General features: G+C 44.5%; 1 pseudogene; it reads right to left on the bottom strand.

Moving 5' to 3' along the window:
• Positions 1 to 1,697: 1,697 nt before the first annotated feature.
• LOC129653602 (pregnancy-associated glycoprotein 1-like) lies at positions 1,698 to 11,032 on the bottom strand (annotated as a pseudogene).
• Between the last annotated feature and the right edge of the window lie 7,421 nt (positions 11,033 to 18,453).

Genomic DNA, 18,453 nt, shown 5'->3' with positions numbered 1-18,453 from the left:
TGAAAAAACTAGCTTAAACTCAACATTCAAAAACTATTCACAAAAGGATACTCAACATTCATGGCATCCAGTCCCACCACTTTATGGCATATAGATGAGGGAAAAGTGGAAACAGTGGCAGATTTTATTTTCTTGGGCTCCAAATCACTATGGACCTTGACTGTAGCCACAAAATTAAAACACACTTGCTCCTTGGAAGGAAGAAAGGCTATGAAAAACTTGCACAGTGTATTAAAAAGCAGAGACTCACTTTGCTACAGAGGTCTGTAGTGTCAAAGCTATGGTTTTTCCAGTAATCAGGTACAGATGTGCAATCTGGACGATAAGAAATGGTGAATGCCAAAGAATTGAGCTTTTGAACTGTGGTGCTTGAGAAGATTCTTGAGAGTCTCTTATACAGCAAGGAGATCAAACCAGTCAATCTGAAAGGAAATCAACCTCTGACCCCTGCTGTCTCAGCTGAGGCATCTACTGAAGGCCTCCAGGTGGAAAGAATGGATGCTTCCACTGCAAAAGTGCCTAACCATGGCAGCTCCAAGCAAACAGTTTGTAGCCCCACCCATAGAGAAGCTCAGAAAGGCTGAAGGCTCTGTGTACCCTGGATCTCTCAATACATGCGTTGCATTCTCCCCAGCAGCATTGGAGGCCAAGGAAGAGGCATTCTGGGCCCTGGAGGAGGGGGGTGGCTCAGTGATCCACTAGGGCCACCACTTACCAAGTAGGACTGGAAAGGACAGAGCAGGCATATGTGGCAGAGACCTGGTGACTGGGATGTGGGAACAAGAGGGAACCAGCTCTGTATGAAGTACCTTACCCAAACTCCCCTGGAGGACAAGCCCAGTGATAAGATCATTTGAGATGGGATGGAAAGAGTCTGTTTCATTTCCCCTTATAATCCCTCTGAATGAGGAAGTGGTGGAGTTGGTGGGTCATCACAAACCCTTCCATGGTCTAGACTACCTCCCAGTCACTTTCTTTGGGGCTGTCTCTCCCCAGCTTTGGTCATGTAGTTCTGGAGGAAATTGACAGTCATGTGTGCTGCTAGGTCATGGCCACACGACCATGTAAAGCCAATCATAGGGCCCCATGGCCCTGCCAGGATGGCTGATCTAGGACTGCACATGTGATCTGAGGTGGGTCATTCAGAGAACACCCTGAACTCTGATGTCTTCAATCTTTTCTTTCCTTATTGGAGATGGCTTCAGGATATATAATCCTAGGGCAGGTAGTCTGGACTCCCTCACTAGGTGTAGAAGCCTTAATGAAGAAAGTTGTCAGGCTAAGACTATCAAAGAAGAGGGAATGAAACAGTGAATGTGTGAAATAGAGAACTGATGACTTCTGATTTCTTGGGTCCAGTCATTGAGATCTTTGTATTTGCTCTGAGTCTTGTGTCCTGTATTCCCAAAATCATTTGCATGAGTCTCCCCTTTCCTTGAAGCCAGGTGGAGGTGGGCTCCTCTCAACTGTGATTCAGACTTGGTTCTAGATCCTTCCTGATCATTGTACACCTCCCAGACAAACAGAGGCACCCGTTTGTTTCAGCACCATTACGAGTAAAACCCTTTATTCTTTATTGAGAATAGGGTGTGCAGACCACCAAATACAGTTAACCAGGATCCTGGGCAGGAGTACCCTAAGTGTGATTTAGTGTTTGCTTGGAGCGGCCTTACTGATTCCTGAACCACTCCAAGCATTTATACTGCCTGTGCCAGGCCAATCCTGTCATTTCCTCGATCCAAGACTGAGAAATACAGCCTCAGGAAGATGTCACCCAGCATCCAGGTCTCTCTAGATGTCCTCACTGTGTTTTCTTTAAAGGTGGTATAGCAGTGGCCTCTAGAATCCTGGGGGAGTCAGAGACACACACCAGTCAGCCTGAGCCCTTACCTACGATTCCCACAAATATCCAGACCCAGTACAATTCTTTGTTTTATTTCCCTCTTTTGGTAAGTATCAACAGATTTTCTCCTTAGCAGGGGATATGAGAGTTCATCCACAACCAAAAAGGGCCAAGACATGAGGTTGCCATGAGGAAGGGTGTGGGGGAGGGGAGGACTGGGAGCTGGGAATACAGAGGAATGATAAACAACAAAGTCCTACTGTAGAGCATAAGGAAATATATCAAATATATTAACTATCCAGTCATAAACCACATGAAAAAGAATAAGAAAAAGAATATATATTTCTGTATGTGTATAACTGAATCACATTGCTGTGCAGCAGAACTTAATACAACACTGAAGACTAGCCACACTTCAATAAAATTTTTAGAAAAGAAAAAAGAGTGTCCATAGTTCTCCTCTCTCCCTGTTTCTTTCCTGCTGACTCCTGCTTCTTGTTTTCTCTGCAGAGAATCCTCCTCCTGAGGACTAGCATTCTCTGCAGATAAAACAAGGAGCAGGAGTCAGCAGGAAAGAAACAGGGAGAGAGGAGAACTATGGACACTCTTTTTAATTTTTTTTGTATTGGAGTATAGATGATTAAGAATATTCTGAGTTTCAGGTGGACAGTAAATGGACTCAACCATATGTATCCATGTATCCTGGTCCCAAAAATACCCCTCCCATCCAGGTTGTCATATAATTAAGTGGAGTTCCCTGTGCTACACAGTAACTCATTGTTGGTTATCCATCTTAAATAGAGCAGTGCCCACAACACGTTCTTGAAGACTTAACTTAGGAATGCTGGGAAGCCTCCTTCAGCCCGCACTCTCCCTCTTTGGCAACTCCAGGCTTGGGTGGATAATGTACTCTGGTTCCTCATCCCCACCATTCAGTCCATAGCCCTCATCACCCCAAGTAAGTCCCCAGTGCCCCAGTGCAGAGCACCTTGGGATGCCATTTGCATGGAATCCAGTGCAGTTTTGCCTAGAACCAAGCAACCCTCCACATGGCTCCATAAGTTTATAGTTATAAAATTCCTGAAATTCCCTCCCTTCCTCAAAGTCTTCTTTTAGCCCATCAGCCAGCTCTGAGCTCCCCTAGGGAGCTGACATGAAGCCTCCACCCTGTGCTGGGCCTGAGCAGTCACTGTGCACCCTTTATTCACATTACCATCCAGCCTCCCCACAGAGGGGTTGGGTAGCCTGACTCACAAAGGGGGCACCCGGCCAGAGCTAGTGGATGATGCATCTGAGAACTAGGGTGACCATGTAATTTATCATCCAAAGCAGGAAAACTGCGAGAAGGGAAGGGAGACTGTTAATCCCTATGGTGGGACAGCACACTGGGAGTGTCCCCAGCCATTCTCCTTGTCACATGACTTATTTCAAGGACTGCTAGAGCTGACCTTCCGTGTTCATCCATCTGAGGGTTCAGATTGAACTGAAGCTCTTTGACATTGAGGACCTGAGTGTTCCCCTCTCCTTGTGACTCCCACATGCCAGCGTGGTGTGGTGTCTCCACATTTATTTCAAGATGATCAGTGTCCCAGACGGCCCTTTACTCTTTTCTTTTTTTTTTTTTCTTAAATAATTTTTTTGTATTCATCATTGTTTTATTATTGTAGAAATTTTATTTTTAAAATTTAGATATTTCTTTTTTTTTTTACTTTATAATATTGTATTGGTTTTGCCATACATCAACATGAATCCGTCACGGGTATACACATGTTCCCCATCCTGAACCCCCAACCCACCTCCCTCCCCATATCATCCCTCTGTGTCATCCCAGTGCACCAGCCCCAAGCATCCTGAATCCTGCATCGAACCTGGACTGGCGATTCTTTTCTTATATGATATTATACATGTTTCAATGCCATTCTCCCAAATCATCCCACAGAGTCTCCCAGGGAGAATGGGAGAGTCCCATTCTCTCCCTCTCCCACAGAGTCCAAAAAACTGTTCTATACATCTGTGTCTCTTTTGCTGTCTCACATACAGGGTTATCGTTACCATTGTTCTAAATTCCATATATATGCGTTAGTATACTGCATTGGTGTTTTTCTTTCTGGCTTTCTTCACTCTGTATAATAGGCTCCAGTTTCATCCATCTCATTAGAACTGATTCAAATGTATTCTTTTTAATGGCTGAATAATACTCTGGCCCTTTACTCTTAAGTGGATCGTCTTGTGGGAGGCTCTGGCCAGCCCCAGGGCTCAGCAGCATCTGCAATAGTGTGAGTTGGCCTGCAGAGGGCGCCCTCCTCCCAGCAGCAGCCCAAGGGTTCCTGCAAGTTCCTATTTGAGAACCACCCCTCAGGGTCCTCCCCTCACCTTGAGGATGTAGGCTTGAGCCGGGACTGGGTAATTGATACCATTGATGGTGAAGATAATAGAGGGCAGGGTATTGACCACAAAACATGAAACATAGTGCTGTTAGAGAGAGAGGGAGAGAGGTTGGCCCTGGAGATCCTTCTTGTGTGTGGAGACTGGGAGTGACCCTGGGGCTTGACCCTTCACTTCGGAATCCCGAGGCGTGGCGCCGATGAGCTTCTGGATGTTATTGACCAGTCTTCTTGGGCCAAAGATCGGTGATGTCCCAGTAACCACAAGGGCCTAGCAGCTGCCAGAACAAACAATAACCTTTCTTTTCATGGAGATGCTGAGAGACAGTGTGACAAAGCAGGCATCAAGGTCACTCTGAGTCTCCCCAGAGCTGCCCTCTTCCCGATTGTCTCCTAAACAGCCCTTTGTCTCTTGCCCTCTTTTCTTTTGCTCCCGACATGGCACCTTCCTTGACATTCTTGAATGCAATACTTGAATACACCAGGCTCTTTTGCACCTTGACACAAGCTGGTCTTCCTTCCTAGAGGAGCCCCCTCCCGTTTGACTAGCAAATTTCTTCTCATCTTCCAGATTCCAGCGTAATTGTCATGGTTTCAGGGAAGTCTTTCCCCCGGTGTTTATCAGTCTCCTTTCTTGACAGTCTCTGTAGACACTTCCTCATGTCTAGCATGTACCAAAGTCACAATTCACTATGTGTGTGTCTCATTTCCTGTGCATCTGCCTTCTTAGATGTGAAGGCGAGTTTTATTCTCATTGCCTCCTTAAAGTGCCTGGCACACAGTGGATTCCCAAGGCTTGTCTGTTTAGTGAGTGAATGAAGACTGTGAAAATAATGAATGAGAAATATCCAGACAGCTGTATCTGGTGGGGAACAAATAATGGGTCAATCGCAGAGTGAAGATGGAGATTTGTGAGAGCAGAGGGGCTCCTCTAGGAGAGGGTGTCTGCCAGCACTGCTCCTACAACCAGCTCAGACCCTGAGACCCTGGCCAGGAAATACGTGACTAGCCCACAGAAACTCCAAAGGAGAGGTCAACTTTTGTCTGAGGGTATCACACAGAATCCTATCAACTATGCCTCTTGTCCTCAGGTCACTCCTGGATCCCAGCTTCCTGATTCTCTGTTATAGCCCCTGCCCCACTGTGTGCCCAAGAACGTGGGGTGTCTTTTTGTTAGTTGCTTTCACATATTACGACTTCAGCAAATCTCTCTACACTGCTCAGTAGTTGCTCCTTTAGCAGACCAGTTCTTCCCATTTCCAGTACTTTCCCTGTTTTTAAACTGACATTTGTCTGTACTGAGAACTTCCTATGTCCCCGGTAGCCCCGGACAGTTGGTCATCTTATACCTCTGTTCAGGCTGGAGAAATTCTCCCTGATCCTCTGTTCACCACACTGTAGAGTCCTCTAACCATGCTCCACGCCTCACAACGCAGTGGATGCAGCCCTCTCCCAGCTGCACAGACCTCTTGGACCTTTTAGGACCCTGGTCAGAGCCCTAGTCAGAAGGCCTGGGGATTATGAACCCATGGGTTGTTTGTGTATCTATATGCTTGTGTGTTTGTTTGTATGTGTGTTTGTATGTGTCTCTGTGAGTGCTTGTGTGTCTCTGACTAGCTATGCATGTTTATATGTGTCTCTCTGTATGTTTATATGTGTCTGTGTCGTTGTGGGTGGTGTATATGTCTGTGTGACTGTGTGTCTGAGAATGTATTTGTGTGTGTCTGCCTGTGTCCATGTACAGTAGTGGGAGCATCACTTGGGCTGACCCTCAGAGGGAGAGGCTTATCGGTCCATGTGTACACTCCACTACCTGCTTCGATCAATGGTACCTAGTTGAGCTCCCCCTTGTAGTAGTGGCGGTCCACCCCACCAAACATCACCACACTGCCCTCCCGCTTATCTCTGTAGAGAGAAGGGGGCGGGGATCCTTGAAGGACATTAACAACAGCACTGTCTGAGAGCTGTGCTTGTCCACCCATCAAGGCCCTAATAAGGGCCTATGAACAGATGCAGAAATAGCATCTAGGAGAGATTGAGATCCAGACTGAGGTCTGTTACTGGCTAATGAGTGGCACAGAGGAGGTTAGAAGCTGAATCACTTGGCTGGGCTCCACCCACTATGTCTTCTGGAGACGCCCTGGATCTCCTGTGACCTGAGTGCTCAGACACCCTCAGAGGACAGGGTGCTGAAGTATTTTGGCTTTCTCCTTGTCCACCTTTTCATTTTTCAGGAAAATCAAGGCCTGGGAGTTCTAAGGGTGTGGGTTCAGGTCACCCAGAGTTGGCTCCACTGGTCTGTGACCTCTACTGTCCAAAGAGCCCCACACTCAGAAGGGACCCCACCTCTGCTCTCCCTGTCTTGAAATGCCTCGTATTTCTTGAACAAGGGGTCCCACACTTCTGTGTCCCACACTTTGGTTTCTCACTGGCTCCTACAAATTGGGTAGCTGGTCCTGGATCCCAGTGAAATGCTAATGAGGAAGGAAAGATATCCACCAGCTTTCTCCTTCCTTCCTGATCAATTTCATAAGCAAATCCTAATGCCTTTTCCTTCAACTTGTTTCCTGTTGCCTTCCATTAGCCTTCCTCCTCACTCACCCTCCTAGACCAAGTTACTGGTCTTGAGCCCAGGACTAGGGTTGTGTTCCAATAAAACTTTATTTATAAAAACCAGTGGTGAAGCCAGGTAGGGCCCAGGGGCCATAGTTATCCTGGGTTAGATTATCTCTCAGGATACTTCTTTAGCAAGTGTTCTATAATTTTCGTGCAACTGAAAACATCTTACAGCTAAGTTAGAGAAAGGGATTGTCCATCTCAGACTTACTTGCTCAAGTAGAAGGCAAAAATCAGGCTCAGAAATGGCACCTTGATTCTTCAGCTTGTCAAAGATGAGGATGGCTCCAGAGAAGGATACGTTGGGGTAGTTCAAGCCCAAGATGCCATCATAAGCTCTGCCTTCAAACCCGTATTCCTCCACGCTTAGACCAAATGGCTGGTCAGTACTTACAAGGTTCCCAATCTGTGGGAGAGAAGAGTTTTCCCACTTATAGATACATGAAGTGGGGCTAGGACTGGACTGGGTGCATTGCCATTAGATCGTCAGAGAAGAATTGAGGCTGGGCTTGTCTTTGGTGGCCCACAGAGGGTTAGACCTAGCTGGGACGGGAATTTGGGTTCCATTTGTGAGAGGCTGTGAATTTTAAAACATCTGCCCCTCTGAAAAACACCACCTGAGTGAGTCAAATTGGCCTTGTGGCTTCTGTACAGGTGGGGCAACCAAGAGTCAGGCCAGGTCCTATTGGTGACACCTTATGGACAAAATGAACGAGAGCAAGATAGCCTTCTCTTTGGCATCACTGTGACCTAATGACAGGAATGGACTGCATTCTCTGTAATGTACTGTGGATTCTGCATCTGTCCAGGAAGACAGAAGCTGAAAACACAATCTTGCTTCTGGGGTCTATGAAGTTACTGCCTGGAGAATTCATTTTTGGGGATATGTGTATATTTCTGTGAATGTGTATGGGAGAGAAAGAGAGAGAGGGGAACTACTCAAGTATTTTGGGGGAGGAAGGCCATAGATTTATTAGACTCCCAAGGGTCCTCTAGGGTGAGAACTCATTTATCAGACCCCTTGACTTCTCAGGCCCCCAGTTTCCCACTCTGGATACCTGAAGCCCTTGACTGCCCCCAGGGTCCCCAGATCAGTTTTATCCTGTCCCCAAACACCCCACAGCAACTTCAGTCCTGAAAAGCCAGCCTAACTCCACCACTTACCACATGTGTGCCCTCAGCAAGGCCCTTGCTATCTGCGCATCAGTTTCCTCATATGTCTTATGAGCTAATCAGAGTAACTGCTGTGTGGGGTTGTTGCAGGATTAAACCAGTTACCACCTGAAAGTGCCTGGAACAGTCTGTGAATATAAAAGTGGGTGCTTTTACCCCTTCTTCTCACTCCCAGCAAAATGAACCTTGAACTGCTCATGGGCAGAGGAGCTGCAAGTCCACACCTCAAGCCACTCTCTGGGTCAGCTAATTTGTTTGCTCGTGTGTCACCACAGGCACTGCCTCCCCAGAGACATATCCTGTGAATATGATGGCCAATGTCTATGGGAATTAGAATAGGAAGGGTCCCGCCAGATGGTCCTGCATCTGTTTTGCAAGCAGTGGTCACTCCATAGCCAGTCCTGACTCAGCATTTGTTACACTGTTACCCGAACTGTGTCATGAACAGCAACTCCTTTCATTCTCCCAGATCCATAGGCGATGCTGAAGGTCTTTTGGGTAGGCCAGAAGGTGGAAGACTGAAGTTGTCTGAACCTGACGTGTGTAGCTGCAGACACAAGAGATGAGTGTCATCAGGTGTCAAGGGTGGAAACAGGGCAGCAGGGCAAGTGAAGGATGGTCCAGGTAGGGGGTGTCTGTACTCACAACAGGCTGGACTGGTGCAAAAGACAGAGGGCACCCACAAGTCAGATGAGGCTTTGTCAAAGATAACCTGGAATTCCTGAGGGGGTGTTCCAATGGTGATGTTACCCACGTAGAACAGCTACAGGGAGAAGGAGGGAGTGGGTTAGTGCAGAACTGGCTTCCCTCTATTCCCACACTGATGCCTCCCTCTGGGTGTCACATATCTCTTGAGATCACTTTCTAACCACTGTGCACCTCACAGACATTGGTCACAGAAGTATCTGTCTTTGATATATTTTTCCTGTGCTACATTGTATGTAGGATATTGACTCTATGACCAAGCGTTGAAGTGGTACCTCCTGCATGGGAAGCCCAGAAGCATAACCACTGGGCCTCTAGGACCGCTGGACACCCAGGGAGGTCCTGGTGCCTTCATTTGAGAAGCTCTGTAGTCTCTTCAAAGCCAGCCTTAGCAGCCCCTTCTCCAGGAGGTCCTTCTTGATCAACCCCAGCCACTCCCTCTAAACTCAGACCACATCCAATCAACACCACACAGGTGACGCTTTCATTTGACATGTATTTACCCTTTGCCTATCTTTCAGGCTGGCATGGGCATTCTTGAAGACAAAGTAAGCCCTTTGTCTAATCTCAAAGCAGTAACCACAGTGATTGTTATGGCCATACATGGAATACAGGTTCAGTAACTTTTTACTGCTGTCATTCTTGCATCTGCGGAAACTGAATTCCTCTGCCTGGGGATTCACAATTGCTTTGCGGTTGGTTCTACTTTTTGGTCAGTGATAGCTCACTCTTCATCTGTAGCTGAGTGGCTCATGTAGTTCAGAAGGAACAATCGCCATCAAACTAATGACACATGTTTGACAGAGAAATGAATATTTACCTGCCACCTGGTAATTGCCAGGCCCAATCACCAAGACCAACAGTTGAGGATGAGAGTGCATTCTCCTCTGGTTGGGGTCCCTGTTTTCCAGTGTCTCTGCCTCCTGCAGGAACCCCAGCCCCAACATCCCACCTGGCACCTCCAGATGAGCCCCATGCCTGGCTAGAGAACAAGGGGGCACTGTGGAGCACCATCCTCCCAAAATACTCACATCCCTGATGTTTCTCAGCCGGTGAATAGTTAAGATTTGAACCACGAAAAGAAATCTGGGACAGTCTGTAAGGATGCTCCTTCAGGAAATTGTTCAGCATATTTTTTCCACTGAGGGTTTTTCTCATGGTCTTCACTCTCCTTAGAGGTATTCTTTCACCGATCATTTGACAAGGAAAACAAAGAAGATGCTACAATTAGCTGTCAGTGTTAAGGTATAATTGTCATTGTAATGGCCCTGTGTATTTTCTAATCATTTTTATGAGGTACATTATTATCAGAATTTTATGCATATTCCATGGCAAAGACAGATTTGAATACAGGTTCTTTTCTGCAATCTTGGGTAAACCATATGACCATGTGGTATCTCAGTCTCCCCTTCAGTAAAATGGTGGAATGTAACAATACGAACCCTCCAAAAAGAATATCTTGGGGATAAGTGAAGTGATGGATATAAGGTACCTGATAAATAGGAAGTCTTAACAATGACAGCCATTAGCATTGCTGTTGCCATCCCACTCATTCCTTCTCATAGAACCTCAAGGAAGGAGGTAAAAGGGGGACTCTTATCCTCTTTTACAAGGGAGCAATTTGAAACGCAAGAGGTTTCTGAGTTGGCTATGGTCACACTGTTTGTCAGATATAAAACAGTGTATCTTTCTCCAAGTTGAAAGAGAAGAGAGAGTTGAAAGAAGAATCCAAGATATAGGGAACAAGTAAGGGAAATCCAGAGGCTTGAGAAGGAAGGACGAGTCAAATGAAAAACTTCCAAAGAGATGGAGAGATAAATGACAGTGATACAGAGATGCAGACATAGGCATATACACAATGAAGTAGACAGGGGAAAAAAGAGGACATGTTGAATAAAATGTAGAAAAGTGCTATTCCACAGGACCACATCAACATCTGCATAGACTGTGCACTGAACAGTTGCAAGGAGTTGCATTTTCAATAGATCATGACATGACTGGACCCCAAGATTTGTGCAACCCAAATCTACACCAATACCTTGGGATCCACAGATCCTATAGCAAGTTACTTATCAGTAAGTAAGAGTTTAACTTTAAGACTCTTAGGGAAATATTTCATTCCCTTCTAAACCTGATGGGTGGAAGAATAATCAGATGAAAAGAAAAGTATGAGAAAAGAATATGATGTGACATACAGTCCCCATACTTACTTGACTATGCACTCTGAGAAGGCCACCAGCCCGAGGAGCACAAGCCACTTCATGCTTCTTTCCTGGATCCAAGTACTCAGGGAAGTTTGGGTTCTTAGCATGTAGTGGTGACCAGGAGCCCCTAGTTATATATGCTCTGACCTACCCTAGTTTTCCCCTTTAGACCACTAAAAGATCTGAAAAAAAAAAACAAACAAAGCTCTTGATAAAATCTTTACCTTCATCAGTGTCCTTGGTGAGTGGATTTTGAAGCTTTTCAGAATACAGAGAATTGAACCATCATCTCTTCCTTGAAGCTTGGTTGGAAAATCAAACTGATCTGCGTGGACATCTAAGAAGACAGAGAACCTTGACTACTTGGAGAAAAAACTGCTAAGAACATCATGAAAATGGATACTAAGGGCCATGCTCGACATTCGTGGTTTCATGTCATCTTCCTAGCCACTTCATGATATATGCATTGCTGTCTTCGTTGGAAAGGAGATTGCTAGGAGGATAAGTTGTCAAATGGCAAAGTGAAAACCTCAGGGACAGCCCAGGGACATACAACTGGCTTTAGGTAGAGGGTCTAATGGCAGACATCAGGGGCACCTATGATGCCAGTCTGCATCAAAGATTTAGGGCAGAGCAGTATTTCAATTGCATGGTTTCAGTATTGGAAGAAATGTCATATGCATCCACAAGATATTTTATATCGTCCAACAACTGTACAAGGAAGAAATGTGTGCTAGGTTCTGGGTTAAAGGCTTCAAAGTCAAAGTTGATCAACACAAAAGTAGTCTTTATCTTAAGAGAGCTAGAAATCTAGTTCTCACAAAGTCATGGCCCCAGGAGGCAGGAGATATGATACTAGGACTAGGAGGCCATGTCAAACCCTGGGCCACACAGGCCTTACCACTTGGAGCAGCCTTTCCTCCACTTCACCCATGCTGGAAAGCAGGCCAGTTGGCCATGTTTTCAAGAGAATCAGAAGTTTGTATATTTATGTACAACCTACTGATTTTAATGTTAGCAACTAATTCTTTTTTTCCCAAAAAGAAAGTGGGAACAAATCTCCACAGCGATGTGCTGGAATCAGCCCTCAGTCTCTGCAGTTTTTTGTTTCTGGCCTAGAGTTGGGAGTGCAGTGGGAACAGAGAGGAATTTAATTCATGTTGGTTGATTTTAAAAGAAACTGAATGCATACTAAACATGCTGACTTATTGGAAAAGACCCTGATATTAGGAAAGATTGAAGGCAAGAGGAGAAGCGGAAGACAGCAGATGAGATGGTTAGATACCATCACCAAGTCAATGGACATGAGCTTGAGCAAGCTCCAGGAGTTGGTGATGGATAGGGAAGCCTGGCATGCTGCAGTCTATGGCGCTGCAAACAGATGGACACAACTAAAGGACTGAACTGAACTGAACTGAAGAAATTGAGAACAAAGACTAATAAATCTAATTGCATCAAGTTGTTGACTAGTTACCTGTAACAACACACTACTTAAGTGGCTTTAAAATTCAGACTTATGACTACATTCAGAGTGGAATATCTTCTAAGGAAAAACAAAAATACTGCCCATCAAAAACAAAACCAAAGAAAACCAAAAGAAAAAAAAAGGAAAGAAATCTGACACTATATTCAACAACTTCAGTTCAGTTCAGTTCAGTTGCTCAGTCATGTTCAACTCTTTGTGAGCCCATGAACGGCAGCACGCAAGGCCTCCTTGTCCATCACCAACTCCCAGAGTCCACACGTACTCATGTCCATTGAGTTGGTGATGCCATCCAACCGTCTCATCCTCTGTCATCCCTTCTCCTCCTGCCCTCAATCTTTCCCAACATTAGGGAATTTTCAAATGAGTCAGCTCTTCACATCAGGTGGCCAAATTATTGGAGTTTCAGCTTCAGCATCAGTGCTTCCAGTGAACATTGAGGACTGATTTCCTTTAGGATGGACTGGTTGGATCTCCTTGCAGTCCAAGGGACACTAAAGAGTCTTCTCCAACACCACAGTTCAAAAGTATCAATTCTTCGGGGCTCGGCTTTCTTTATAGTCCAAATCTCATTTCCATACATGACCACTGGAAAAACCATAGCCTTGACTACACAGGCCTTTTTTGACATAGTAATGTCTCTGCTTTTCAATATGCTGTCTAGATTAGTCTCAACTTTCCTTCCAAGGTGTAAGTGTCTTTTTTTTTTTTTGAGATTTCTTTATTTTTTAATTTTATTTTTTAACTTTACAATATTGTATTGGTGAAAGTGTCTTTTAATTTCATAACTGCAATCACCATCTGCAGTGATTTTGCAGCCCAGAAAAATGAAGTCAACCACTGTCTCCACTGTTTCCCCATCTATTGGCCATGAAGTGGTGGGACAGGATGACATGATCTTAGTTTTCTAAATGTTGAGCTTTAAGCCAACTTTTAACTCTGCACTTTCACCTTCATCAAGAGGTTCTTTACTCTTCTTCAATTTCTGCAATAGGGTGGTGTCATCTGCATATCTGAGGCTATTGATATTTCTCCCGGCAATCTTGATTCCAGCCTGTGCTTCCTCCAGCCCAGCGTTTTCATGATGTACCCTGCATATAAGTTAAATAAGCAGGGTGACAATATACAGCCTTGACATACTCCTTTCTTGTTTGGAACCAGTCTGTTGTTCCATGTCCAGTTCTAACTGTTGCTTCCTGACCTGCATACAGGTTTCTCAAGAGGCAGGTCAGGTGGTCTGGTATTCCCATCTCTTTCAGAATTTTCCACAGTTAATTGTGATCCACACAGTCAAAGGCTTTGGCATAGTCAGTAAAGCAGAAGTAGGTGATTTTCTGGAATTCTCTTGCTGTTTCGATAATCCATAAGATTTGGGCAATACAATCTCTGGTTCCTCTGCCTTTTCTAAAACCAGCTTGATCATCTGCAAGTTCATGGTTCACGTATTGCTGAAGCCTGGCTTGGAGAATTTTAAGCATTACTTTACTAGGGTGTGAGATGAGTGCAATTGTGTGGTAGTTTGAGCATTATTTGGAACTTCCTTTCTTTGGAATTGTAATGAAAACTGATCTTTTCCAGTCCTGTGGCCACTGCTGAGTTTTCCAAATTTGCTGGCATATTGAGTGCAGCACTTTCACAGCATCATCTTTCAGGATTTGAAATAGCTCAACTCGAATCCCATCACCTCCACTAGCTATGTTTGTACTGATGCTTCCTAAGGCCCATTTGACTTCACATTCAAGGATGTCTGACTCTAGGTGAGTGATCACACCATCGTGATTATCTGGGTCGTGAAGATCTTTTTGGTACAGTTCCTCTGTGTATGCTTGGCACCTCTTCTTAATATCTTCTTCTTCTGTTAGGTCCATACTATTTCTTTCCTTTATTTAACTCATCTTTGCATGAAATATTCCCTTGGTATCTCTGATTTTCTTGAAGAGATCTCTAGTCTTTCCCATTCTATTGTTTTCCTCTATTTCTTTGCACTGATCACTGAGGAAGGCTTTCTTATCTCTCCTTGCTATTCTTTGGAACTCTGCATACAAATGGGTGTATCTTTGCTTTTCTCCTTTGCTTTTTGCTTCCCTTCTTTTCACAGCAATCTGTAAGGCCTCCTCAGACAGCCATTTTGCTTTTTTGCATTTCTTTTACTTGGGGATGATCTTGATTCCTGTATTCTGTACAATGTCATGAACCTCCATCCATAGTTCATCAGGCACTCTGTCTATTATATCTAGTCCCTTAAATCTATTTCTCACTTCCACTGTATAGTCCTAAGGGATTTGATTTAGGTCATACCTTGCCAGGGTCCAGCCCCGGTGGATCCAGGGAATTCGAAGCAGGGATGGTTTCGGCAAACTGGATACAATAGCTTTAATTAAATATTAATTAGAGATATAAAGAGTAATAGAATAAGGATAGCTCAGTAGGAAAATTCAGTGGAGAAAAGAGGCTGAATAACTTGGTTTACGTGGAAAATCAATAAAACTTCAAGACAAGAAGTTTGCACCACCCACGTAGGCCACAGGCATCTTCCCGTTCTCCCAAGGGAGAGGAGACACTGAGGCCTCCCCGGTCAGATCTTAGAAGCCCAGGCAAAATTAGTAGGCTTGGCAGGCCTCCGCACTCCAGATGGGAATTCAGCCAGAAGGTGAAAGAAAGAATGACATGAGGAGACCAGTCTTTTGAGGAACTGATCCCATTCTTTATTTTCCAGGGTCCGCTTTTTATACACAGAGACGTAATACAAAAGTCATGCGGGGTCAGCAGTCCTGACTTCTATCAAAATCAGGTGCTTCATACAAAGGTCTTAGGGGTGTTACATCATCTTCTGGCCAGGGGGCCTGCTAACAATTTATGACCCTCTCCTTGTGACAGCAGTCAGTCAACCAGAACACTTATTTCTCCAGGGGTGATTATTCTTAAAATAGACGCCACCTTCCGAAGGTACCAGATAAAGTTACATTCCTATAGGGTGAGGGTGTAGAGGGTTTTAATTAAGGAAAGAATTTGCTTAGCCTATGGTCTAACGTGATTAATATCAAGGGTTAATACTTATTTCTTCTATATATTCATCAATGTGTATAAGGGCAGGGGATGTGGAGACTTAGCAGCAAACATTGGCTCAACAAATGAAAAACCCTTCACCAATACAATTTCTAATCAGCCCACTATACTACACTAATAATTTCCTAACTTCTCAAAAGAACCTGTTTTTAGAAAGTTTAGAGAATCTCCTGCCTCTCACAGTTGGGAGGCTGTGAACAATCACATGTGGCCAGACAAACCTGTCAGGCAGGCTAGAGAACCTTCAGAGGAGTTTGTAGGTTGAAACACTCCTGTCACGCCCAGGAATTATTATTAACTGGGGCTCTAAGTTAACTCTTTTTCAGGTGTGGTGGGGGGCAGCCCCCCGTAAATTCAGAGGTGTAGGTGAGAGCACAAAGCAGTAAAGTAGGCAGACTCTGGTTTTGGGGGTAGATGCTCGAGAATTTCCAGGGGGACTCCTGAGGCTCGATCCTGCCTTTGCTTATGCCGAGCCTCCTTCCTCATGACCTTTGCCACGGGCGGAGTTCATCACGCTGGCTCCTGGCATCTCCCACTTTTTTATTTCTTAAAACAGCCAGATGCAGCTCAGTCACGAGTCTCTGAATGTTCTGCCGAAGAATCCTGATAATACAAGGAAGAATGATTATGAGAAGTAGGATTAGAGCACCAATAGCAGCATAACTAAGGATATTAGACAGAATATTTTTTCCAGAAATAAAGTTAGAGAAAGTGTGAAAAAAGTCATTAGCTGCTCCAGTGGTGGTAAAATCCAGTCGAGAGTGTTCCAAGGTCTGTATTTGATTATGAAGTTTCCCTAAGTCCAGGCCAATGTCAGAGCTGTTCCAAACACCTGAAATATGATTTTTAATTTTTTCCCATTCATAATCTGTCTCATTTACCTTTAATGATGTCACACATATCCACCTGTAATCAGTGTGGCATGTCAGGGCCATTTTCACTTTTAAAGCCTGTAACTCAGTCCCAATATGCATAATTGCCTCTTCTAAGGCATCTACTCTCATATCCAATTTTCTGTCTATAGCTTCCTGTGTTGCTAGAATTAAAGAAATATTTTTAGACATGGTATCAACATATTGCACAATATGCACTTGTTGAGTCAATGATTTTGCTGCCACAGTAACAGAAGTAATTGCAGTTATTAAGGCTGCTAGTTCCAGGATAAGCAAGCCCACAAACCGTCGCTATCGCATTAAATCCTGCAGTTGTTGCAATACAGCAAGACCATATAAGGTGGACGTTGTAACACTACAAAGGAGCAAACATTATATTGAGGATTTAAACAAGATGAGAGCATACATTATTCACAACACCACCACAAAGGAGCAAACATATTGAGGGTTTAAACAAGATGAGATCATACATTTTTCACAAGTTTCTATATTAGGTCCACCTCTTTTTTACTGACTGCTTTAGCCCTGATCACTATGTCTGCATTGCAAAATGCCTATTGCGGGTGCACTGGGGAGCAGCTGTAGGCGTCGGCCCGGGGGAGCAGTGTCCCCAGCAGCAGGAGGCAAAACTCGAGCGGCAGGCTGTGGGCCACAGCGCCTTTGGCGGGTGGAGGGGCAGGTTTCGCTGACTCGGGCTAGCCGCAGCCTGGGCTCAGGGAGTTCCCCTCTCACAGGTGGGGCTGCACTGGTCTGGACCGCACTCCACGGAGCACTTCCCTCTCTGGCACTCACTCGCCACACAAACTTCTTTGTTCTAGGTCACAGGGTGCAGCGAGGAGGGTGTGGGGCACAGCTGGTGGTGCAGAGGTGAGAGCTGGCTGGGGGAGGGGGAGCGAGTGAATGCGCGCTGCAAACCTGGTCTTTGGGGAATGTGCCATGACAAATTAGTCTGTCTGGAATCCAAATCAGAGAATCTGTGTCCTGTAGAAAAATACAAGCATACCCTCTCCCACAAGTTAGCAACACATCTGGCCTTTTTCACTCTCCGGTAAGGAGGTCTTTTTACTTGACCAGGGGCCGAGTCATAGCCTGTAATTCAGAAATCTAGTGTCTCATCATTGTAGTCTGCCCCTGTGTGTCTACGTTTAAGTGATTAATTACAATTTGGACATAACTATTTGTCTAGCTGTTTTCCTAGAAATATGAAATTTATACCTTAAACCAGCTGCATTTTGATGGTGAATTTTGTGATAATTTTTGGCCTTATCAATCTTTTTACGTAAATTTAAAGCAATTACTTTAGTCAATACATCTGCCAAAGCATTTCCTTCATGTAAAGGGCCGGACAAGCAGGAATGGGCTCTATGTCCCACAAAATATTTTTATCTCTGTATTTAATCTATTTTTGTAAATCAGATAACAAAGAGAAAATAGTATTTTTATTTTTTGGAATATTAGCAGTCTCTATATGAGGAAACAACCCAACAATATATTGGGAGTCAGTCAAAAGATTAAAGGTGTGGTCTCTTAAATGTTGAAGAGCCTAAATAACTGCTCACAACTCAGCCTTGACATATTATTCCTTTGAATTAAAAGATCTTTTAAAGGCCTTGGAGCTGTAATTTCCTGCACCCAAAAGGCTAGATCACTAGATCCAAATGTTTTGTGGCTCCTAGCTTGAGAAGTCAAGTTTTTTCCTGTCTGATAATAAGGTAAAAGCAAAAGCTGTGTTACTCTTTGACCTTTATTAATTTGCACAGTTTTGGCAGGCGGCGAGATCAAAACTTTAATTTTCCCATAATCAGAATCTACTACACCATGCACCACCGAAATTTCTCTTTTTTTTTTTGAAAAGAAAGCGAGCTACGCCCCAGGACAAATCTTAAAATGTCCTCAGGTAGGGGGCCAGTCACTCCTGTTGGAATTAGAGTAACCAGCACATCAGGGGTTAATATTGTTGCTAAATCCCCTTACCGTTTCACTTTTCTCCTAGCCTGGGTGAGACCCCCTTGAGGGGGTTTTCTCCAAGGAGCACGCACTGCATATTGTGCACACAGTCTATTTTAAAAGCTCCTTTGTTCAAAAA

Source organism: Bubalus kerabau, chromosome 5 (assembly GCF_029407905.1).
Source record: "Bubalus kerabau isolate K-KA32 ecotype Philippines breed swamp buffalo chromosome 5, PCC_UOA_SB_1v2, whole genome shotgun sequence".
NCBI classification, from domain to species: Eukaryota; Metazoa; Chordata; class Mammalia; order Artiodactyla; family Bovidae; genus Bubalus; species Bubalus kerabau.
This window is presented reverse-complemented; position numbering and strand designations above follow the sequence as displayed.